Source organism: Dermacentor andersoni, chromosome 1, assembly GCF_023375885.2.
Source record: "Dermacentor andersoni chromosome 1, qqDerAnde1_hic_scaffold, whole genome shotgun sequence".
NCBI lineage: Eukaryota > Metazoa > Arthropoda > Arachnida > Ixodida > Ixodidae > Dermacentor > Dermacentor andersoni.
In genome coordinates this window covers 58,648,109-58,674,752 of record NC_092814.1, presented here as the reverse complement: position 1 = coordinate 58,674,752, position 26,644 = coordinate 58,648,109, and the positions used below count along the sequence as shown (strand labels likewise).

Here is a 26,644-nt window from a genome sequence, read left to right as displayed (position 1 = left end):
ATAAATACATGTGAAAGGACAATTCGTATTCCTCGGCAACCACAGCACTAACTTTGACCATGTTTGTTGCATTTAAAAGAAAAAACTGAAAATCTAGTGACTGTTGGTTCCTATTTTCGATTTATATCGCAAGGCTACCTATTGGTAGCCTTGCGAAGTGCTGTTTGCGGAAGACTTAGGAGGCTGGTCTTGCTGGCGCTGATGGGTCCCTCCATGAAGCACAAAGGCGAGACTTGGTATTTCCTTTTGAAAATAATAGCCTGGAAGGACTGAAACACGATATGCTACACAAGCGCTGACTATATTCATGTCCTTCACTCGGCGAATGCTGTGAGAGACAATTAATATCGGCAGGAAACAATATGAATCAAAGCACACAATGATTCATCCTTCTAGAAACGTTGTCACTACTAGTGTATATGTATCTGCATTGTCTTTATTGTGAGATGAAAGGGGAAATTATCGACCCGAATGTAGCACGAAGCTACGAAGGAAACCCGTAAGAGTTTCTCAGACAGAGACGCCTCGCAGAGAAAAAAAAATTTGTCCTGGTCCGGGAATATTGAGATCGTTCTACACAACCTGTGCACATGCAGAGTGTTGGTCACTCTGTAAACGGACTGTTGACTGACTGTAGACACACCCATTGTGAGTACCAACAAACCTTTGGCAGACCATCAGATTCGGCAGAGTGATTGGCTCTGTTGGTGTGCTGAAGCACACCATGTCGACCTTCCAAGTAACGCTGGGTTGTGGACAAGAAGCATTTCTCGCGAGCTTTGCGGCTGTGCAAGGTTCTTCAATGGTGAGAAAGGGTGACCTACATAACCACATGTCGGTGTCACAGAGACACCAGGCGTGGCTTAAGTAGATAAACTGAGACAATGGAATGACATGGAAGAAGTGGATAGTGCAAAACATCGTTTATTGGAGCGCTGCGTGTTTTAAAGAGCTGATAAAATCACACACATTAATCGTAGCACTTATTCAAATACAATGACTGCAATGGTCAAAAGCATTAGTGCTGAAACTTAAACCTTATACACACATTCATCTCATCCCGCAATTAACATACACTAATAAATAGTATACGAACAGTAAATGAGTAGTAAACGATTACCTTGAAAACTGGTAATGTTTATTAACTAACTACTGGACCATTTAGTAATTGCCGGGCCAGTAATCAAAAGCTCGTGAAAAGTCCGTTCGATTCGTCTGCACCACTGTGAACCAGTTCACGGCGGTTCACGACAAGTTCAAAAATTGTGCAGCTCGGTTTATGCGGTGCAGGCACAGCAAGCCTCCCGAAACGAATGTCAAGGTGCAGGCGTTGTGCAGGAGTTTTGTTTTTTCCTACTAATGTGCGCGGAGTGCGTAAGCTTGAAAAGTCCTGAACTGTCGGTATGATCGGCTTATAGGGCTTTAATCCCGCGCTTGCGTAGACACAGCAGACGCTCATAAGCGGGGTCATGTGTACTGTGTCGCCTGCTGTGCTACTGTTTCGCAACTGTACATCTGCATTAAGTTACCACCGATAGTAGGAAGGGTGCAGCAAAATCGTGAAACAGCCCTGCACATTTCCTGCACTTTTTGGAACGAATGGAGGGGTTCAGAGCGCGCCGTTTCTGCAACGCTGAAACGAATGGCAGTCTGCAGCACCTCGTGAACCGGTTCAGTGGGCGCAGGCGAATCGAACGTGCCTAAAGTCTCTCATGGTAGAGAGAGAGAGAGAGAAAAGAATACAGGAAGGCAGGGATGTTAACCAGTCAATAGTCTGGTTGGCTACCCTACACTGGGGGAAGGGAGAAGGGGAAGAGAAAGAAGGGAGAGAGAAGGTGTAGGTACGTGTACGGACAGCACTTCAGTTAAAGTCGCTCGAGCAAATCATAATGGTAAATAGTTTATAAAGCAGTAACCGTACCGCCGTACTGTAACGCCCGAGTACACACTCACGCAAATAATGAAGTACGTATTCTGCACGCATAGTAAGTGCACCACGCAGCCATGAGAAGTTGTGTAAGTGGTATCGGAAAAGGCAGATATAATGTAGCGATAAATGTAAAGGAAATAATGGAAACAGAAAGCGCAGAACATAATTTTTACGGCAGCAATGCTGTTTGAACAAGAGGAAGTATGTTCGTACATAAAGGACAAAGCCACAATCATGTTCTTATAGGTAAGGGGGAGTTTATGAACAAAACGAAGATAGAGAATTGGAACCTTTTTATTGACAACGAAAGTCATTTGATATTTTTATTTCCAGTTGTATTGAATGTCTTATTCTTTCTTCTAAGAACTGAAGTAATCACTGTCCGTGTTGCTTGTGTTTCTGGTGTTACAATGTGATACGGCAGAAAGGTTAATTTACAGTGGATAATCGATGTGGCGTAGCCAGGGGGCGGCACACCGGGCACGTGCCTCCCCCGAAATTTCTGTGTTACTATGCGGTCAGGCCAGCCACCCTCCCCACTCACCTTACCCGCCCCAGTCAAGTACTTGCGAAGCCGACCCTGAGGCTATGCCGTCGGCGTAACTCTATGGGAGGCATTTTAGATGCGTAAGCAATGCCTACCCAACGAGGAAACCCGTCCGTCTGTCCGTCACGTAAGACGATCGCTTCCAAGATAGGGCGCGCAGCAGCGCGCGAATTGACATTCGTGATGCCTCTCACTTCAACGCGAACTAAGCGCCGAGAACACAGCGCACACGAAGCTATACCAGCACTCGACGCATTCTGTATCATCGCAGATTGCTTGTGAGACAGGGACGCCATGCCCAGTCGCCGACGGAGTACGGTTGATCATGGTTGATAATGGTTCGCATCAAGAGGACGCAACGTCATCGACCACGCCTACGTACGAGGTCTACCAAACGTGACACTGTTCAGTTACATCACGTACTACAGCACGCGTCTCTCGTCAAATCTCTCGTCATTTCCTCCTACGTCCACTTCCTGTGAACAATGCTACTACACGTCATTCGTTGTCTCATGATGGTCTCAGTTAAGATTTGAGTGCTGTAACCGCGCTTCTCCGTTTCATGATTCTTTCGCGATGTTTCTCGCAATCATACCAAACACAGCAGCATACGACGACGAAACAGCATATGATTAGCAGCAAATGCTTGCGCATCGTTTAGATAACTCCCACAGGAGATTCTTCGTGTAATATTTTTATATATCGATTGCTGAGCATCCGAAATTTTCAAATTTTCGCAAATTGCACTCTAGGCACTGAATCCTCACAACGATCTTACGCTTTATATCCCTTGTAGTTTGATTCCGCTGGTTAGATTTTTGTCCACTGACAGTTTTATGCGAAGCATATTACTAGAGCTCAACCCAGCTCCTCAGGCGCGGCGGTGTCGCCTTCAATACCACGTGACACCGTGACGTCACGACAGAGGAGAAACGGGGCTCCAACTCGCACCGTCGCTCGCGGCGTCGCGGCGGTATATAAGCAGCTGCGCTTTTTCTAGGTGGCTTTGGCTCAACTCTTGCAAGATGGGCTGGGTGGGAATCGAACCAGGGTCTCCGGAGTGTGAGACGGAGACGCTACCACTGAGCCACGAGTACGATGCTTCGAAGCGGTACAAAAGCGCCTCTAGTGAATGCGGTGTTGCCTTAGAAACGAGCTGTTTCTAAGGCTCAGGCGTGCGTCGCTTGCTCAGGCGCACATTTCGTTGCCGCGCCGAACGCTGCGTTGCTCGACGCTCACCGCGTCCAATGCGGGGCGCGTAGTCGCTGCGCCGTAGCCCATTGTCTTACACCCCTTGGCGGGTCGACGGGAACGCTGTCGCGTTCCACTCTTGAAGGCGAAGCAGAGTAACGCATGAGTTGTTTCTTCGTCTAGCCGAACCAAATATAGCCAAGCAACAGCAGTTCACAAGGCTAAACAGTGGTTCAACAACCAAAATAAAGGCTAGTATGCTTCGCATCCTGGGCTTAACCTTAGCTAAGCCACAGCCATTTTTCTATACTCCGTTTCATACATGAGGTGCAACGCTGTTCAAGCTACGCAAGAAGTCCGGCCACGCAAATCTATCACTCCGCGCGTTTCCGTCTAAGCTTCGCTGCGCGCCAGCAGCGCTTTCTCGCGCGAGCATGCACGTGAGGCTGCCGCGACGGGCTGCAATTAAAAACAATGAAAAGCAAATTGATTGAAAACAGTGTGTTAGCTGCTGCATGAGTGCATGGTTTGTTTGTTTGTTTGTTTGTTTGTTTGTTTCTAAGGGTAAATTATTTTTTTCATTCAGAACTATAGGCTTATATAAAGAAAATTTTCTTAAAAATCGGATCAAGAAACACCGAACAATTTCTAAGCGCGAACACATCTACTGAAAAAACTATCTCTAGCCTCCACAGCGTTGCACCTAATGTATTACACGGAATATAGACACGTTTAAATGCATGGGGTGAATTTTAATATGCTAACTGCAGCGTAGTGAGAATTCATCCGCTAACTGCACTATACAGTGGCATATGCTTTCGGTATCCCTTTATGTGGAGAACCAGTTTGGTTTTATTCCGCTTGCAATGTTTTTTTTTTTCCTGGGGCGCTTTTGTTGGCCTACTATGCGGCGAAGCCGCATTACAGAGGCAAAAGGTTCGTCCATCGTCGAATTGACGGGAAAGGGCTCGTCGATCATGTTAAAACTCCTGGACTCGATTGTGCTACTGTGATGCAATTTCGTGCCCTGACGTATAAGGAAAGATTACACGGTCACATTAAGTTTTACATAATGGTTTTTGCGCACCATTAATGTCATGAATGTCAAATGAAATATCAGAAAACGAGTAATTCAACAATCAGGCCTACTGGAAACTGGTATTATGAAGTCAGTAGCGATAATGAACCATTCATCTTACTGGTGCAATGGTAGTTTGGACTCGTGCATGTCGTCCTCGGTGTCATTCGCATTATAATTAAATGAGCATTTAGGTTAGCATTGCTAATTGATAACGCCGACTTTAACTATCGTACAGCATTGTGTCATGAATATGAAATGAAGCGTCATTCAAACAGTGACTCAGCTATGATAACTAGGAGTCGAAGGACTAAGTTGCTAGTGGTCACGAATCACTTTGCTTAGTATGACAGTGGTAGCCTTTATTCATGCACGTCATCACTGATAGCAATTCGAAAGTAATTAAATGACTGTTTCTTTGGCTACCGCTGCTGACCGATTATGACCGGATATTAGTGATCACTGGTGATACACTCCGTTCGATGTTCTCGTGTATTATACACTACAGCATAATGGATATCAATTGAAAAGTCATACAAACGATCATTCTATTATAGTTAGGAGGTTGGGAAGAGTCACTAGTGATCGCAAATAACTTTGTTTAGTATGATTGTGATAACCTTGATTCGTGCACTTGGTCGTTGTTATCAATCAGAAAGTGATTATTTGAGTATTTTTGGTTGCCGTTGTTAATTGGTGATGCCGAGTCATTAGTTATAGCTAGTGATACGTTCCGTTCGATGCGCTCGTAGTTTTAAGCAGTACAGCGTAGTTTTAAGCAGCACAACCTCTCAAATGAAAAATGATAAAAAAGGTAATTCAAATATAACTAGGAAATGGTAGGACTGAGTCACTAGTGATCACGAATCACTTTGTTCTGATTTAATTTAATCCTTTCATTTCTATGAATCAGTTTCAGTAAACTTCTCTTTTAATATACCGCAGACATAGTCGAATACTGGTGATCACCAGTGATTTTGTTCGCTTTAGTGCTTTCGACTATTTAGAAATCTTACGTATACAGGTATTAAATGAAGGCAATTTAAAAGGTGAATCACCTGTGATAATTACAAAGTGAAAAGTCTGAGTCACTAGTGATTACAATAACTTTTTACTATGGTTGCCTTCATTTTCCGTGTCTAGTTAGGTAGGATAAAAGTGCAATAACAAAGTAGTTAGGTGAACAATATGACAAATATCGAGAGTGACTAGTGATAGGGATTTTGCAAGTTTGGTGTTGTTGAGTATATGTAACCCAGAACTTTAAGGATACCATACGAAGAGTCATTGCCAGGGAAAATCACATTTCTACTGTGGTAGCTATAGCCGTAATTCGTCCGCGTCGCCAACGGATACTGCTGAAGTGACAATAAACGAACTATTAGGTGAAAAACCTTGAATCCCGGGCGTGAACATGTCACGATTACATCTTGAGTCTGTTTAGAAACAATGCGCAGACTTGAAGTTGGACAGGCTACCATACTTCTTGAAGCTTGTTAAAAAGAACAAGAGGCTACGGAAAGCAAGCTTAGGCTTGCTTTCCGTAAGCCACTGAAAGAGCTCAAACACTGGAAACAACTGCCGCTTCAGTGAATCCCGTCGGATCTGCTGCACCCAACACACAGTTACGTGAAATATGAGACCGCCTGCTCTCTGTTTCGCTGAGATGCGACGATGGGGAAAACCGTCTCCGACAAAAAAACTTCCTGCTTTTGGTATAGGCGATAGCCCAGGTTAAGATTGGGCCGCGTCAGAGTAGAAAGTGATGAATTTCTGTTCTGAGCATCTCGGGGTGACGGCAGTGATCCCACAGTTTTAACGTGTTCATAGTTCGGGCCGATTTCAAAGCGAAAAATGTCGACCACTTATTGCAAAGTTCAGTTCTTTCAAAGTCAAACAAGGTATTGTGTCCGCTGCGCACAATATGAAAGGAACCGCGTTCTCGATACGTGAAGACATTTCTCCTGCAACGTGGCAAGTTACGCAAAGACTAATCGAATTTGCTAAGACTAACCTAAGAACCTTTCATGTTATCACTGCATAAAATGCGCATGGTTAATAAGACCTACTTGTTTGATCATGTGACTGATGGCGTTCTATCTACCACATAGCTGCAGAATATAATCGTGCATGCAACAGTGATAACACGGCCAGCGTTCACTGCGCCATCGTTATCTGTATCATCTACTAACATTCGAAGTGTGTTGCCGAAACGTGATTACTTGTGCGCGTACCTAGATGATAGTAGACCGCATATTTTGATATTAACTGAAACATGGCTTCATTCCGATGTCGCGAACGCAGAAATACTCTCCGATAACTGTAGCTGTATGCTTAGCGTAGTCACCGAGTAGGAAACAGAGGGGGCGGTGTCCTTTTAGCGGTCAATTCTTTACCTTCCTTTTCAATCAATGCTTGCGCTAACGTTGAGATTGTTTGGCTCACATGTGATGTTTCCTCCGTAAGATTGTTGTTACAAGCATGCTATCAGCCACCTGATACCGCTTCGTCATATGTCCGTGACCTACACGATCATATAGCTTGAGCCATTGAACTTTCTAACGCAGATATTGTTTGCCTTCTGGGTGATTTCAATTATCCATTAGTTGATTCGTCGGTTCTATCGTCTTCCTGCCGTATTGCCACCGACTTTGTAAACTTGGGCGCTATAACGTAAAGCTATTCCAAAATTTTCTATTCTAACTCTGAAATCAGGCCGCCTCGATTAGTCAAAAGCTTTTCCGGACCACCCCCACTTCGCGTCTGTCATGCCACGTCACGAAAACCGGGATAACTCCCATTCTGTAATGACGAGTACGCACTGATTATGCATGATTCAGCCGAACAAAACAAAAATAATTATTTCTAATTCGACGCCTTTTTGCCATTAACCCTCTGCTTGCCATTAACCCTCTGCTTCAAAGTAGAGTTGGCCTTAATGTTCCAGTTCAATGAGCCCGGTGAAATTAAATGTTTATGAATGATTTGTTAGTTTTGTTAAACAATGACTAGTTTCCTCGAATCGACTGTCACACCGTGGTCACCATGTCTCTGAAGGAACCGTGCTTTTGTTTCAGAACAGTTATTTTTAAATATTACAAAACTTATTCGTAGAAACACTCGACATAGGCGCAGTTGCAGACAGACAAGGTAGTACGCTGAAAGCTCACGAGAACTTCAACTCTTATGCTTTTCCATGCACAGGCGTCTTCCTCAACTGGCTCCGTAACGTGACCATTTGGGTGGCGGAAGCACCGTCCCAGTACTTGTTACAATGTGAATCAAGTAGCCGAATAATACCCTGCCAGACGAGGTCCGTGATTGGCATCACTTTGTAACTAGGAATGCGACTTGGCATATAGTGTCGACGAGGGCGATTTCGTAATTAACATCGCTAAGCTTTCCTAACACCTTGCGGAGTCGACGTAGCATAAGAACGATTTCTCGGACAGGCGGACACGGTGATCTGCAGACCACAGCAGAACGAGACTTCGAGCCAAGTGCTGAACGTTCCGGTGGTGATTGCCGTATTGAGTCTTCTGGGTGTAGGATTTGGAGGTCGATCTCGGCGCTGCCATCCAGTTGTCGGAGTTGGCAGTCGTAGGGAGGAACTTGGGAAGAACTACGCGTACGGCATTTATTTACAGATATTTACATTAAACGAAGAGATACATTCGACAGTCTAGCGTGACTCCCAAATGGAGCACGCATGACGAAGCATACAGCAAACGAGCACCAGCTCACGAGCACACACAGCAGCCGCACAACCACTGCTTATAAACACTCTGTCCTCCCTAGATCCCTAGGTCAGGGAAAACGGCCGTTCACCGCCGATTCGTAGCGTCCAACGCCATCGTAGTCGACCCGCCTTTTTGGAGGAGGATTGCACGCACACATTTCGCACAGCTTTCACTTCTACGCCAAGGAGAGCGGGTTCTCGCTGACACCTGTCTTGCCCCGAGCAGACACCTCTTAATCCCCGAGCGCACCTCGCACAGAGGCCGCCGCTGTCCATTGTCTGGCGTCTTCAAAGGCCCATGAGAAGGCACCGCAAGGCATCTCCTTCAAGGAAATCCCCTTGCTTCAGTCGAACCGTAAAGGTGTTGGCGATTTCACTAACAATATTTGGTCCGCCGATCGCGTTTAGTCATAGCGGCGCCGTGGGGGTGTTGACGCGGCACATCGTGGTCCCTACGAAACGAGTCACAGCGGCAGGTGTTGAAGGCTTCCATGGTCTCTTCGGGCAAGCTCGCCACGCTCGCAGCTGCAGCTGGCTGAGAAAACTTTGCATGTCGGCACCTCTGCAGGCCTTTCCTAACGTGGGCATGTTGCGGCCTGTGCTGATATATAGCAGCGTTTTGGTCAGGATTACAACACTGCTTCAACGTAGCAGAAAGGTTACTAATAAGAACCGTATATACGCATGTGTTATTAGAAGGGCATACCCTTTTGGCGTTGCTAACTGAAGCTTTCGGAATTCAGGCGGCATTTCAAAATAGAATGTTTACAAATGCTGCCCTTTGAGTTACGCTGGTGTAGCGCGGGGAGGTTCAACAGATAGCCGTCAGGGCCATGTTCAAAATTTTTGGGCATGCCTTGTTGCTTATCTTCATAATAACGGAGCATTTATTCACGCTAAGCTCATTCTACACGCTTCACATCTTTAAACACTAACGACTCGGTTTTTTCAGTTCCTAGTTATTATAACTTAATTACAATTTAGGAATCCTTTCACTTGATATCCGTAATGTTTAGATTTGTAAATAGTCTGAAACACTAAAATGAACATAATTAATAGTGATTGCGATTATTTCGACCCTGTCTGCCATAAAGCCAGAAAAAGAAGCTTTATTATGACACTCAATCATAGAAGTGACAATCAGTGAATGAAAACAAAGCGATTCGTGATCTTTAGTAAATCAATTCTACCATCTTCTAGTTATCATATTTGAACAACCATATTTATTGCTTTTGATTTGATATTTATGATGTTATGCTGTATAAAAGTATGAGCACATAGAACTGAACGTACCATTAATGATTGCCAGTGACTCGCCATCATCAATTCGCGATTCCAACCAGAAAACTCGTTTAATGATTGCATGATTGATACGAAGACGACGTGCACGAATGAAGGCTACCACTGTGATACTAAACAACGATGTTCGTGATCGCTAGTGACTCAATCCTACCACCTCATAATTATAATTCAATCACTGTTTATGTGTGAAGCCATCCTTGATTCCCTGGAGAATAATGGAATTGGTGGATGCATATTTCGGTGGATTCGGAGGTATCTATTCAAAAGATCCTTCTTTGTGCACAATGCAGATGGCCGAACCGCTGACCATTACACTTGCCGAGGCGTCCCGCAGGGTGGGGTTCGTAGCCCCACTTTGTTCAACCTTGCAATCCTTGGACTTGCCGACGTTCTATCACATACAGTAAACCTTTCCGTATATGCTGACGGCATATGCATATGGGCCTCGGCAGTTACACGTCTCCAGGTGCGTGCGCGGCTTCAAAAAGCAGTGACCCTAACATCACCGTACCTGCGTGCTCAAGGCCTCAGCATTTCGACCAAGAAGTGCGCCTTAGTCGCTTTTACCCACAAGCCCATGATCTGGTACCCCATTTCTATTGACAACCAACCCATTTCTTACGCAAAATCTCACCGATTTCAAGGCGTTATTATCGACAGAGACCTTTCATGGAGCCCCCACATCTCTCATACTTGAAGAAGAAGCTTATATCTATCGCCTATATACTAAGGTTTCTTGCCGGTAAAACGTGGGGCACACTCGTGGCATCTATGCTTGAGCTATGCAGGACCGCTCTGCCTAGGATATTTGCGATATAGCGCACTATGCTTGAGCTATGCAGGACCGCTCTGCCTAGGATATTTGCGATATAGCGCACCAGTGCTGTCCAATGCTGAGAAAACTAACATCCATGACCCACAGAGCATTCAAGGCCAAGCCCTTTGAACATGTCTGGGGCTACCTCGAAATGCTTCAACCGCAGCAACAAATGCCACCGCGAGAGACCACCCAATCATGACCTATATAGCTATAGACGCCCTCCGGGCGCATGTTCGCCATATATCCAGAGTCTGAGAAAAGACCCAAGGCAGCGTTCTCCAGATCAGTTGTGGCTAACCGGCACTCTTTGTCAGTGAGGCATTCATCCGCATCAAGAACGCCATCCCCTCTGTGATGCTTGATCTTGGGCGCCTGGCCTCACAGTTAATTAGCCCAGAAAGCAGTTCGAGCGCTTTATCACTACCTGAAGGAAACAGACGCGAGTGCCCGACTACAGACATCCTACACCTAACTTAGTGCATGTGAATGTGCGGTATAGACTCATCTCTCTCTCTCCATTCCCCTCCCCGCGTGTAGGGTAGCAAACTGGACTCAGTCTGGTTAACCTCCCTGCCTTTCCCTGCCTTTCCTTATTGTCACTATATAGTGATTCTATATTACCATATCCTCGCTATTATATTAATCATCGTTTGTGTGTCCTTTCATTTAATATTCATGACGCTAAGCTACAAGAAAATGGAAGAACATGGAATTTGGCTTATCATTAGCGATCACTAAGGACCGGGCGTAATCAGTCAGCAGGGGTAACCAAATAGATACTCACTTAATGACTTTTTGATTGATATCAATGACGATTTGCGCGAAAGAAAGCTACCACTCTACCAGTGAAATAAATGATTCATTATCACTCTTGATTTGATCATACGAGTTCAGAGTAAGCATAGTTGAATTACTCGTTTTATGACATTTCATTTGATATCCACGCCATTATAGTGAGTAAACTAGGAAGAACTTAGCATATTATTTTAGTAACTAGTGGTCACTAGTGACCTTAGTCCTATTAGCTACCTGTAAGGTGTAGTTGCTTAGTTATTTGCTCGTTCATTCACAGTGGGGTTACTGATTGGGTTTCATGACTACGTTTTCGATTGGAGGCTACTGTTAGCCTAGTAGAAAGGTATTTCTGTTTGCTAGTGACCGAAGCCTACCGGTGCCTAGTGATCATTGAATCACTCTAAGATGTATAGGTTAAGGGCAACGACGACATCTGGCGTGCGTCATTCGCTCTCTTAACAATCTCATGCTAGCATTTTCTGGCAATAATTTTCTAGAATTGACATCTTCTGTCTGTGTCACCCTCGCAAAATAAACGAAGAAAAAAATACCTCCTAACGTTGTCGCAAGTCACATGGAAAGAAAGCCATTGGTGCTGCGTCTTGCTCATTTATTTTGAACAAAGGATTTGAACTCTTAGCATATTCACAAAATTTTGGTTGCCTCGGAATTCGAAGGTTCTTGAAGGACGTTCTGCTTTGATTAAAGTAATTGGCGAGTGGAATAAATCGGCTCGCGTTTGGATTAATTTGAGAGGGAAATCCTGTAGTCTGCATAAGCGAAACGAATTGCCACTGCAAAGTCCGCCTCAGTAGTCCGTCTGTATATGCTTCGTAGTGTTGCGCAATGGTCTGCCATCTCGTTTCAAGCGTTGTGGTCAAACCACTACTACCGCTACTAATACCAACAACACCTAGATGTTGCTAATCGTAGTCGTTAAGGGGAAACGGAAACTCCTACGCTCTTTGCACCCCTTGGGTGTTTTTTTTTTTTTCCCCACAGCGATAATCGTCATCTACCTTGCCCGCATTTCCTTTCTTAACGCTGCGAGCCCGGTGCTTCCAGGTAGAGCACTCCACGGGCCCGAGCCCGGGCCTACCCGAAAGCCTAGGCCGGGCACAGCCTTAAAGCCACGGGTGCGGGTCGGATTCGGGCCCGCTCATTGAAGGGCCAAAGTCGGGCCTTCGAACACACGCGAACGTTATGCATTGCATGGTCCAAAGCATTCCGTGCCAAACTGAACTGACATCAGCAAAGAGCTGGCTGTTCGTATACCTTTGCAAAGAAAATAGAAAAACAGATGAAGTTTTTCTTCTTCTACAAAAACGAATATTGATTCCGCATAAGGAAAATCAAATTATTAAAAAGGCCGAAGTTTGAACAATTTCCCTGTTACCGCTTTTGCTATGGCACTGTTACCTGTCTCGATAATATTATATTGTTTTAGCACTAACGGAAGGGGTTGTGTATTTCTACTTGTGCGTTTAATTTATCCTGTATGCTCGTGAATTTGTCTGTCTGTATGTTAACCGGGTGTTTCAGCGAACACTCTCAAAAGGTTTTAAAAATTGCCTGTGGCAGATATTACAATTCTCATGACCTTGTCTACCTGAAGAGGCGGTCATTACTTATGAGCGCAGTCATTTGATTTTGTATCATATTTCATAGGCTTTCTTTAAACGCCGGAAAAAATCACCATGCAGCCTGTACATTGCCACCAAACTTGGATCGGCCGTTTCTGAACCCTCTCTACAACGTAACGATACGCACTTGGCCCTAAAGTGAACCTTAAAAATGTTGGTCGAATTGTGGATATTCTATGAGGATATGTTCTACAGAGGCTTCCGTGGTGTACACATTTTGAAGTTGGTCTTTTCCATATGCGACGTAAAAAAACTGGGTGTCTGCGCCACATCTAGACGAAGACGATCCAAGAGTTTGTCGAACTTGGCATGTCTATTCTTGTGTGTGTGTGTGTGTGTGTGTGTTTGTGTGTGTGTGTGTTTGTGTGTGTGTGTGTGTGTGTGTGTGTGTGTGTGTGTGTGTGTGTGTGCGTGTGTGCGTGTGTGCGTGCGTGCGTGCGTGCGTGCGTGCGTGCGTGCGTGCGTGCGTGCGTGCGTCCTGCTTATAAATATGAGCTGTAAATATACTTAGGAGTTTTTCTTTTTCATGTAGCGTCAAATTTGGTGGTGTAACGATCAACACGTATTTCCAGGCGTCTCAAGTCAGCTGTTGTTTTTAAATGTTTGAGGTAAAACGTCTGAAGTCAGCCGGTGTTGTTAGACGTTTGAGGTAAAGTTTCGCGCGTATATTAGCCTGAATTTTACATTTGAATATTCTTGTACATCCTTCCTTCTTTGTTGCATCGCTGCAAGTTGCACCCTTCTTAGGGAATGCATCAGGCAGGCGCCATCACAAAACACGACGCTGTACGCGAGACGCAACAACGTTTTGCGTTTTTTGTGGACCTACGCCACCCTCCGCCTTTCTCTTTTCATTCTGTAAAGGCTAATTATTGTTATATCATGGTTCGGTATGCACGATGCAAGTATAATACACTTTTTTGCAAATTCAGGAAAATACGATTGATTTATATAATGTCTATGGTTAATTGTTAGGTTGATGGGACGTTTTCTTTGCCTCAATCACATCAGCACGGCTATGAGAGACGCCGCAGTAGAAGGTGGTGGCTTATATTATACCACTCGTCCTTCTTCACGTTTACATAAATTAAAGTACTGGGTTGTCCTTGCGTTCGTTTCCGTTAGACTACGGCCAGCGCGGCAGGGAGCTGAACCCGCGACATCGTGATCAGAAAAACGCCATGTCCATTGAGCCACCGTAATTAGATTGCTTATTTATTCGGAGCACAAAGGGGAGCCATAGTTAAAGTTGACGTTTTCACGGTGCAACATTTTAAAGGACAAGTCATGGGGGCGCAGAACACATCAGCCTGTACAGCAACGTTCATTGCTTTATTTTGTACTAAGACTAAAAGGATTGCATGTATTTTTGCATACAACAGATAACCAATGACAGTAGATGACCGAGGAAAATTTGATCGAAATGGGGAAGCGTGTTTTTCTTAATTCGCGCGCGAGCACTGTCAAATTGTCGACCTTTTGCGATTCTTCATATTTTGCCGCCAAAATTAAATATACTAGTACGAAAAACAGAGTAAATACATTTTCCTGCTGGTTTAATATGTGGCCAAAGTGTGGACAGGAAGAAACTCGCAAGAAAACATTAAAAATGTAAAGAGTGGCCGACTTTTCTGTCTCTTATTCAAAAGCCAAGTCGGCCATTTTTTCGTTGTGCTATGCGTTCCCGTTAAAAAAAAAAAAAAAAGATAGAGTGAATTTTACAAATTTGCCTTTGGTAGCTATAAAACGTGTGAGAGCATAAGAAATTTAGTAACTTTTGTACACTAGCTCTCTCAAAGTCGGAAAATCGCGCAACTGCGTAAGTAGCTGTTTACAATTTGTTAGAGTTTACGTTTTTTTCGTGCTGAAACAAAGGCATCCGCTGAAAAAATAGGCTCGGTTCCGATGTGTGAAGGGACTTTGCTGTCATAATAATGCTGGCGCCCAAATACAACAACGACGACGACGACGACAACAACAACAACAACAACAACAACAACAACGACAACAACAATAATAATAATAATAATAATAATAATAATAATAATAATAATAATAATAATAATAATAATAATAATAGCAGTAAATGGGCGTAGTTAGAGCGGTCTGAATATTCTTTGCGAAAGAACACAGGACATGTGCTGATCAGACCACCTGATTATCTGCCGTCCTCGATTGTGCTTGCCTTCTCTTGGCACCCATCTGCATTTCTTCCTCTTAATGTCAACTAGAAAATCGGCTACCCCCGTTTGCTCTCTAATCAACAACATTATCACTAAAATTTTTCGTTCCATCGTTCGTTACGCTTGCGCAGTCCTTAACTTTTTTTCTCAAGCCTCTTTGTTAACCTCAAAGTTCCTGGCCCATACGTTAGTACCGGTAGAACGTAATGATTGTACACTTTTCTTTTCACGGATAGCGATAAGTTGCCGGTAATGATTTGGTAATGCCTGGGGTAATGCGCTGCCAGACATTCCTATCCATCTGTATATTTCCTTCCCGTGATCAGGGTCCATTGTGAGCAATTGACCTAGATAAACGTACTCCTTGCGCAGACCGGAGGCTGACTGGGTATCATGAATTTTTGTTCTCTTGCCATGTTATTTAACATTACCTTTGTCTTCTGCATATGAACCTTCAACTCTGCTCTTACACTTTTGATGACTTACACTCCAGATGACTTTTGCAAGTCATCTGGAGAGTTGTTGAGCATATACACATATTAGAGATAGATATATATACTGACGTATAATTCTTTCATTTTCCATCGCAGACCGCGACTCGAGTCTTCAAGCATTGTCTTCACATGCAGGTGAGTTCCGCTTTCGTTCTGTGTCCATTGGAAGAGCAGGCCTACACGGTGGATCGGTTACGACTTCTCAATCCTATAAAATGCCGTTGGCTAGCACGACGTGGAACACGTGGGCGATGTTCCAGTTCAGCTGGGCCCGTGCAGACACCCACACAAAAGGAATACCTTCGTATTCCTGTATACCTCGCTAGACCGCAGCCCTGGACGATACAAATCGCATCAAAAGACCCGTTTTCCGCTGCGGAACGAGGCCGACAGAGATTGGCAATGAAATATATTGACTAAGTGACTTTCTGAATTAGTTTTTTTAGGTATATGGTGCGATTGCGGAATTCAAGCCGAACACTAGCGAAGTCATGCCTGCTAAGCCCCACATTCAGATGTATCTGTCTCCGAAATAAGCTAAAAGAGTGCGTCGGCGTTCAAGTTAAGCTCTTATCCCACTGCTATCAATCAATCAATCAATCAATCAATCAATCAATCAATCAATCAATCAATCTACTTGAAAAATTATTTTTGGAAACAAAGAAATGCCAACGCACTGCGTAGCACACAAGTGCGGATATCTCTAGTGGTGCTAGTGTCAGGACTTCTGCTAAGCAGACATTACTTCACAGCTGCTCGAAGTTCACTATTGCCTTTGTTTCAGCATAAAAAATACCAACTGAGACAAGGGGAAAACTGCGGCTTACGCAACTGCACGACGTTCCGACTTTGAGAGAATAAGAAATGTTAATAAAGCTATTTATTTTCATGCTTTTTTTACCTACTTTACAGAACTTTGGTAATGCGTATAAAATAAACTCAAAATTATGCGCGAGCCCTCAACACAAATAAATAAAGACAAACGTGGTTTTTGAACAAGTCTTAGAAAATGGATCTTTTTTTTAATTTTTTAACGTGCCTTGTTATGGCGAGTTTCTCTCGAATTTTTTTTTCCCCGTTCATTCCTTGCTACAAGCTAAACGCGCAGAAATCTGTATTTGTCTTTCCTACATGCCTCTCTTATTAATTTCATTTATTGATATTTGTTATTAATGCCTCGAAAACATTTCTGCGCGTGAAGTTGACCTGGCCTCCTTTTTTTATCGCACAAATGTCCTCATGATTGTCTCTCCTCATTGGTAATCTGTTATATGCAAAATGCGTGCTGCATTATTTTGTTCTGTGTGAAAAAGAAAGCAATTTTGAGGTATAGGCTACGGATTCGGCGCCCCAAGGCCTGCCTTCTAAAGACTATTATGTCGTGCCGTGCAAGGGTCACGTTTATCGATTGCTTCCGTTTGTGCCAGTGGCGTACCAACTGTTTCGAGGGGGCGAGGGGCAAACCGCAAACGATCTGGCCTCGCTCTCGTATATATATATATATATATATATATATAGAATCGCTATTGCAAAATGTCACGGTTTCGCCCGAAAGGCGAAGCAGCGATTTCGGGCGAAACAGCGATTTGTCTCTTAGCACATACATCTGATTCTCGCATATTCCTAGTTTCTCTCTTCTTCACAGCTTTTAGGCTTCCTCCGTTCCTGAGAACATGCTCAATTCTATCCATATTCTACTTCCCTGTGTCGGCTATCTTACGCTTGTTGATTAACTTGGAAAGTTCTGCCAGTCCTATTCTAGCTGTACGGTTAAGGTCAATTGCTTTGCAGCTGCTGAGGACTGAGGGCCGGGGTTTGATTGCTGTATTCATAGAGGAGGTTGTGGCCAGGTACTGCACCAAGGTGGCCAGTCCTGCTCTGGTGAGGGAGTGCGTTACCGGTTCTGGTCACCGGGGTCAGGCCATGGCAGGCCTGTTTAAGCAATATTAAAACACGCGGATTTTTTTTTATCCCGTGGAAAATTGCGCAGCACGGGGATTTGAACCACAGTCCTTTTGCACGTGCGGCGGATGCTCTACTTTTACGCTATCGCTGCACCTCATCGCCACCGCATCGTTGCATGCTTAATTTATTGCAAACGTCATAATTAGTCCCCTGTCTTTGAAGTTTACCTCCATATTGCTCACAAAGCGCCCTTTATTTTCGCCAAATATAAACAAAATACTATGTTTAGTTGAACGAGGATATCGCTGAAACCAAGTTTGAACGCATTATGACGCCTGAATATATCGAAAGAAAAACGACGGCTTAGTAATTATTTGCAACGCTTCTTAGAGGACCAGAAACACAATTTTTTTTTCACACATTGCAGTTACCCTGTCCCCCATCCATTTTTTAAATAAAGATGTTGTACCCAATATCTATGTCGGCACTTTCGGTAACGTAGCTGATCACACGGTAATATCACACGCTCTAACACTTGAATAAGATTTTTTTTTTACAACGGCTGTGTTTGATCCAACATCGTTTAACTTCGCACAGAGAGCACAGAAGAGAGCGTACCACCAATTTCCGGTAAATTTTGTCTTGTTGATTTTTATATTTCGGGGCAGCGGGCTTCCCGGCTCGTTAGACACGCTCATAACACTCTGGAGTGTTTGCATGCGTAATTTATCGCGAGCCCCAGTTACGCATCTGTTTTGAACCTCACCTGAACATCACCCATTAATTTGTCCTTGCAGTCACCAAACATAACGAAGCGGCCTCATTTAGTCGAGTGCGGACACCAGACGAAACTAATGTATCACGCATGGAAAAAAAAAAAAAAAGAAGATTAAGGTTCAATCCTTATTTGTGTCACTTATAAATGAGTCAGAAACGCTAATACTACGCGACATATTGTATTTAAAATGCTGGCTATTCTTTCCAAGTATAAATATCTGAAATGCAGACTTCTTATGGGATATCGGGAGACCTAGCTAACAGCAGTAGCGTGATACTTTCTAACCCTTGCTTACAGTTTCTTTTTAACGCTGTATTTGATCAAAACATATTTACCATTGCACATAAACTTGGCGTATTGTTCGCCTCATGTTCGCAAAATGTGACCTCACATGTAGTTGTAATTATGCCAGCGCAGCCGTCTAAGTTTTACACCACTCGTAAAACAGGCTAATAACGCTATGGGCCACTTGCATACGTATTCTGCTAGAAAATGCGCATTTCACCCACCCATTTGGAACTTGTTGCCTACCTACCTATTTGGAACTTGTTTCACCTACCCATTTGGAACCTTATCCCTGATTTTCCACACATATGTATAAGATATGCCTTCTTTAGCTGACCGAGAACACTGGATAAACAAACTGCGTATCTCGTACAATGCACGAAAGCACATGGAAAAACTGGGGGTTTAGCAATTATCTGCAACACTTGCATTTAAAGTAGGAAAGGAAAAGTTTCGCAATGCATTGTGCTTAAAATACTTTCTATTTTCACGGGAATTCAACCGTCTCTCATGCTGTTGTTTTAGGAGTCTGGGAAACATTTCTATGACAACCTAGAACGTAACAAAGGCTGTAATGAACCTACACAAAATAAACATAGCTCGCTGGCCACTCGGAACATTGCTTCATATACTTCAAATAAATATAGACACCGTGCCCCGCTAGTTTACCGTGGATACCGGGGGAGAAAACTAAATGGCATTTGTAACGCATAAAAATTGGTTGAAAGCGACGATTCAGTAAATGTTTGCAGAGCACATAAACAACCTACACAGTGGAAATTTTCGGTACACGTCACCCAAAAGAGGCCATTTTTTTTTTTTCAAAATACAAAGTATGTGCCGTTTTTTCCTCCTGCCAGGAAACACGTAACAGTGTAGCTCTTAATTAGAAACAGCTTGAAAATGAAATCGCTAAAAGTCAGAAGTGTTACGTGTCATTATAAAAAATTCAAGTCAGTGTTCTATTCAGGCACGTACCCAGGGGGGGGCCCGGGGGGGCCCGGGCCCCCCCCGAAATCAAGTGGCATACCCCCCCCCCCCCCCCCCCCCCTCCCCATCCACGCCACCACTCCTCACACATTCCTAATGTGCCGCCAGATCAATGTTGATACTTGGCAGCTGTTCATCTGTCAGCATTATGCTGCCTTTTTCACTCCTTTTAGATTGCGGTAGTTATCGGCATCTCTTGTAATGTGAAGGACAGTTTTCTCATAGATTCCGCACCCGTGCGATTAACTCGAGATGCGTTCAGTTGTCACCATCTATTCAACCGTCACGCGCATAGCTGTTGCTTTTGTTAGTTCAACCTTCTCAGTTTAGGCAGATCCTGGGACCAGGAGAGGGATACGGCTGTTACTCAGCTGGTCTGTACTCTCATGGAACGAGTTGCGGCCGGGGAAAATGCCAATTGCGTTTGACTTTTCCATTTGCTTCATTATTTCCTCGAGTTTACGGCTCGCCGCGACGCTGGCAGATGCCCGGAACCATATACACGTGATATGGGTTAGATAAGGTGGGAAATAAAATAATGTGCGAGAGCGTCCATCATGAGACCCTGCAATAACCCTTAAACCCATAAGCAAGATGACTGTCGCCCGTTACCTCGTCTGTTTTTCCCTAATTGTATAGCACTTTTCGTGCAAAATTGGCAACTGTAAACAAAAAATCGCAAGGAGTTGAGAAATTAAGCGATCTACTAAGGGAGAGAGCCAAGGCAACAACCAAACTGCAAGCAAAAGCGAATAATAAAAAAAGTTCACCGTTGTTTATGAGAATATTTATGCATCAACTTCTTTTTATTTAAAAAGGAAGTAGAGAAAAGGCCGCCAGAAGTGGAAAACAACTACTTGTTTTGAATGACGCTTCCACAGTTATTGGTCGAACCGCCTCACGTAGGCACTTCTCTGCTGTGCTTATGTGGTTGTTTTTCTAACCTATCGCGGTGAGCGCAGTACGTCTAGAATCGCAGAGTCCTGCGCTCTACGCGGTTGTATGGGACTGGTGGCCGCACAGCGTTACGCCATTCGCGGAACTGTCAAAACTGATCAACAAGGCGAAAATAACTGATATTCTAAACTATAACATGAGAAAGACTGAAGAAGCCGTAAAAAATGAACGCAGCCTGAAATCAGTAAAAAAGAAACCTGGCATAGGACAAACCATGATGTATGCACTAAAAGATAAGAAGGGTAATATCATCAGCAATCTCGAAGATATAGTAAAAGCAGCGGAAATATTCTAAGCTGACCTGTATACAGTACCCAGAGGAGTCACGATACCTCACTTAGAAACAGTAATGACCAGGATAGAGAAACTCTCCTATAACTAACCATGAGGTCAGAAGGGCCCTGCAAGACATGAAATGATGAAGAGCAGGAGGAAAAGGTGGAATAACAGTCAATTTAATCAAAGATGGAGGAGACATAATGCTTTGAGAACTGGCGGCTCTTTATACGAAGTGTCTATCGACTGCAAGGGTCCCAGAAAACTGGAAGAATGCAGGCATACTAATCCACAAAAAAGGAGACGTTAAAGAATTGAAAAATTATAGGACCATTAGCTTGCTCCCAGTATTATATAAAGTATTTACCAAAATAATATCCACTAAAATAAGGGCAACACTGGATTTTATCAACCAAGGGAACAGGGTGGCTTCAGGAAGAGATACTTTACAATGGATCACATCCACGTCATGAATCAGGTTATCGCGAAATCTGCAGAGTACAATAAGCCTCTCTATGTGGCTTATATAGATTACGAAAATGCATTTGATTTAGTAGAGATACCAGCAGTGATAGAGGCACTACGTAATCAAGGAGTACAGAACGCTTACGTAAAAAGCTTGGAAAGTATTGCTACATGAGTGTGGTATTTGTTTGTTTGAACGATGCGCGTGGGCGCCATCACTCCAGAAAAGAGGAGGAAGAACGAACTGGGCTCGCGCTGTGAATCTAACCGGTCAGCGCTGCAACCGTTGTTGTAAATATAATCTGTAAATAGTTTCTCGTCTTACTGACTCATCCTTCGCGGAAGAATATCTACAGAGGTTCTACAGCTACCTTAATTCTATACAAGAAAAGCAGGGGAGATACCTATAGAGAAAGGGGTCAGACAGGGAGACACAATTTCTCCAAAGCTATTCACTGCGTGCTTAGAAGAATTCAAGCTATTAAACTGGGAAGGCTTAGGAATAAAGATTGACGGCAAATATCTCAGCAACCTTCGGTTTGCCGATGACATTGTTCTATTCAACAACAATGCAGACGAGTTACAGCAAATGATTGGAGACCTTAACAGACAGAGTGTAAGAGTGGGGTTGAATATTAATATGCAGAAGATGAAGATAATGATAAATAGCCGGGCAAAAGAACAAGAGATCAGGATCTCCAGTCGGCCACTAGAGACTGTGAAGGAGTACGTTTACCTAGGTCAATCAATCACAGGGAACCCTGATCATGAGAAGGAAATTCACAGAAGAATAAAAATAGGTTGGATCGCATACGGCAGACATTGCCAGCTCCTGACTGGAAACTTACCATTATTATTAAAAAGTAAGGTGTGCAATCAGTGCATTTTGCCAGTGCTGACATATGGGGCAGTGACTTGAGAGCAAGTTAAGGACAGCGCAAAGAGCGATCGAACGAAGATTGCTAGGCACAACGTTAAGAGAGAGAAAGATAGCGGTTTGGATCAGAGAGCGAACGGGTATAGAGGATATTCAAATTGAAATCAAGAGGAAAAAATGTAGCTGGGCAGGTCATGTAATGCGCCGGTTAGATAACCGTTGGACAATTAGGGTTACAGAATGGGTTCCAAGAGAAGGGAAACTCAATCGAGCACGGCAAAACACTAGGTCGAGCGATGAAATTAGGAAATTTGCGGGCGCTAGTTGGAATCAGTTGGCGCAGGACAGGGGTAATTGGAGATCGCAGGGAGAGGCGTTCGTCCTGCAGTGCACATAAAACAGGCTGATGATGATGATGATGATGATTATGATGGAGGTGGTGCCCCCCCCGAAAAAAAATCCTGGGTACGTGCCTGGTTCTATTGGTATTGAAATGACCCTTCACGTTTGACCAAGGTCATTCTCACGAGTACATCTACGATAAGTCGTGATAACACAATGAAACTCGACAGTTATACCTGCAAGTTGATTAGATTTTTGATGATGATAAGATACTCAGACAACAACGCTATATAGGCTATCTCTGGACAGAGATAAAAAAGTTCCAGCATTTGATAATCCAATGATTTCATGCCGTAAGGCACACAATCATTGGGTGCGGCCGATTATAATACTTTATCTGAACCTCCCCTTGGTCCGCAGGTTAAATGTAGCAAGCTCATTCGCATACGGATGTGGCGGTCCCAAAAATCTGGGCATGATGAAAATCGCGCAAGCTGACATTTGTTACGGTGGGAACTGCCCAGCGTCGGGCGTTATCCGCAACGCGAGCGTGTATGGTGAATCCCGCGCGTCGTCCGCTGTCCGTCGTCCTCGCTGTTCAAGCAGAGGATGCGTAGTAAAGAAAAGCATTACTTATGTGGTGACTGTGCCGTTCCCTTATTAGTTCTCTCTATAGAGAAGTATTTACATTAAAAAAGAAAATTCAGCTTCAGCTGTACTTTTGTTGCACTTTTCAGCATGCCGCCGGAAGTGGCTATATATACTTTCAAAAATGGAGGCGCGGATTACATAACTTGGCCCCACGCTTTCGACACTGAATGGGGGGGGGGAGGCAAGTGCCCCTTCCCCCCCCCCCTCGGTATATACGCGTATGGTTTGTGCCATATACTCTGTTGCTGCAGAAGGAACACAGGTGCCTTTTATGAGACATGCAAAGGCGTCACTATAGTTACTGTAGCTCAGTGGACATGGCGTACTCCTGCTGAACACGATTTCGCGTGTTCGACTCGCTACCGCGGAGGCCGCATTCGAATGGATGCGAACGCATAGTCACTTCAGTACTCAGTTTAGTAAAAGATGTAGGGTAACGTAGTCCACAGCCTTCTACTTCGGTGTTTCTTACACCCCAATATGCGAGTCTGCTCTGAGGCGATGAAAACGATTCTGTAAACCAGTCACCTATAAATATTAAGGAAATGAATCGATTCTTGTTGTAAAATCGTCTATTATACTTGCATCGTGTTAAAACATTTTATTCTGGGGATTAAGTACCAAAGCTACGATACGGTTCTGAGGCTTGCTATAGAGGGGGACTACGGAGCAATCTTGACCACCTTCGTTTCTTGAACGTGCATCCAATGTACGGTACGCTATAGCTCGTCTTCTTGCATTTCGCCCCCGTTGAAATGCGGCCGCCGCGGCCATCGTGTAAGCCTTAGAGTAAGACAAATGAAATTAAGCTTGACAGCATGAAAAGGTAATGACATGGAGCTACGCAGGTTCTTAAAATGCAAAAAAAAAAAAAAAAAAAAAAAAGAAAGCCGTTGCGCCTCGTGCATATCAGTGTCGTGGCTTGGTAGGAGGGCTCATGCTTGATGCGCGTTGACTAAGAAGCAACTTGCAGTAGTGCAAGAAAACAATAATAATAATAATAAAGAAGAAGAAAGGAAGAAGAAAATCATTTTATGAATCCGTAAGGACAAAGATTTTGCTATAATAGCCGCAAAACTTTACATAAAGGTCTCAGAACACCGGCTTACTTTAGATTCGTGGAAATGCGTGTTCTGACGCTAGATAATAAAGCAATCTCTCAAACTGTGTGTCATCATTTTATATCTGTGGTGTCTCTTTCTAACTAGAAAAAAAAGAAAAGGCGTTCGTAGTTCTCTTCCAAGATCAAGAGAGTCGACGTGGAGATATGTATCGTCGTTGAAATATGTATCTTATAGAACTCCGCACGTGCTAACTGTCTAAGCATTAAATGACATCATTAAAGACAGCATCCTTATTTACAGCAAGCTAACGGAAATGAAGTCTTCATACGAGGTTCCACAGTGAATTGGTTTAGAGGAGTCGCAGGTTCGGACGATGCTACCGTTTACATCCGTTAATCGAGCGGTATTGAATACACGTGAGCTTCGACTCGCTTCCGGGACTTTTTGACCATTTCTCACTAGACGGCGTTTCATTTCCTGCCAACAGCTTTTACCATTCCGAATGTGGCAGCTCATAATATTGAAACAACGCTTTCGGTGATGTATTAATCAAGGAACGCGTAATATTCCTTGTTTTGATCTCATATACGGGCAACGCAAAGGCGGTTCAAACAAAATAGCCACACTCACGGCAGGTAATAGCTCTGAAGGCATGTCAAGAACATCTCTGTGCTCGTACCGTGACCGCGTGTATATTTAAGGAAAACGTACTAAGCACCGTGATATCGCCCCCGTTCCGGTCTTGTGCATTACTGTAGGGCGATTTGTTTTACCGCAGTACATCGTGTATTCTTCACCGCATGGCATCGCTGTACTGTGGCGAAACTGATTATAAGGAATAAATTATTATGCAACCGCATACGAAACCCTTGCCGGGGGGTTTCACATCCTAACACTACGACGTTGAGTTGAGGGACGTCGTAGTAGAGGGGCTTTGGCCTAATCATGACCACTTCGGCTTCTTTAGTGCGTAAGTAAAAGCTCGCGGTGCACGGGCGTTTTTGCGTCGCGCCTCTCCACTCGCAAAGCGGACGCTGCGACTTCGCCATCAACAGGACACACCATAGCCGCTGGGCCATTTGTGAAACAACATCGGTCCTAGGTTTGCTTACCCCGATTCGAGGGCGCGTATACATTCACTGCGATCCGGACTTTGGCTAGGCGGTTTGTATGGTCACATACGATCCGTCACACGCACATTGCGAACACACCAACGGCGTTTGATCTTCTCCTGTACTGGATTGCAGAACCGAAGAACGTTCAACAGTTTAACTAGGAGTCGTAGCACTCGTTGCCGATTGAAATGTAACAGAAACAACATTTCATGTTGTTTTCCTGGCTTCGTCAACGCTTCGCCGCCTTGTTCGACGCCTGCGCCACCTTTATAATTTGAAATGAATTCATTACAGTTGAGCTAGCTAGACACGTCATAATTCTTTTCTTACACAGCGTGATCTCCAGTAATTCTTAAATTATTGCGCGAAAAAGCTGCCTCTTCACGTCCACCAACGTTTTTAGATTACGTTGAAGTCCACGTAGCTTCACTGAAAACCGGCCGGTTGATATTGCAACTGGCAATGTCATTGCGTTGAAAAAAGTGAGCGAATGTAATTAAATAGAAGATTGTAGGCCAGAAAAGTGTGTTATCTGCACAAAATAACACTAACAAAAAATTCAGAAATTGTAATAAAAAACATAAAAGTCTAGCAACATGCACCATTAGTAAATGCAAAACACTGGCTACATTGGGTATTTTAAAATTAAAACAAATTAATTTGTAATTATTGTATTTTATTATCACTTGGTAAACAATATTAATTAGTTCGCAGTTATTAAAATTTGAAGCTGTGCAAAATTGTAAAGTAGGTAAGCACAAAAGTACGGCAACTATGTGTTTTTGTGAAATTCTGGTATCAATGGTAATATATTCAATAAAATGCGGCATATTCTGCGCTTTATTCCTTGTGGAAACAAAAAACAAACGTTTCTATACGATTGTTAGATATATTAATGTAGCAAAACTTGACCATTACCAATAAGCGGCCCGTTTTGAAAACATTCTCATTGACCGCAGTTTCTCACTTACGTTACAGCATACAGGCAACATACAATTTGAAAAACAGCCAGTCAGATAAACTAGTCATCCTCAATAATTTGGCAAACAATGAAAGCGTGTCTGTTCACATTTATGAACGCATCTAAGTTCCTGTCAAACTGAAATCCAAGCCATGTATGACATTTATATCATGTCATGTCACCTTACATTTTCATGACTAACTCAGTTATATGCGCTATAAAGCGTTGGCTAAAATATTTAGAAAGCAAGTTATGT

General features: G+C 43.6%; 1 long non-coding RNA gene across 1 annotated transcript in view; it reads right to left on the bottom strand.

Annotated features, from left to right (window-relative positions):
- Nucleotides 1-25,856, bottom strand: part of LOC126546308 (uncharacterized) — a 52,519-nt gene extending 26,663 nt beyond the window's left edge. Inside the window, exon 1 of the long non-coding RNA XR_008608544.2 lies at nucleotides 25,425-25,856. This is a non-coding gene — a long non-coding RNA (uncharacterized lncRNA). The remainder of the gene's footprint in view (nucleotides 1-25,424) is intronic.
- Nucleotides 25,857-26,644: the final 788 nt, after the last annotated feature.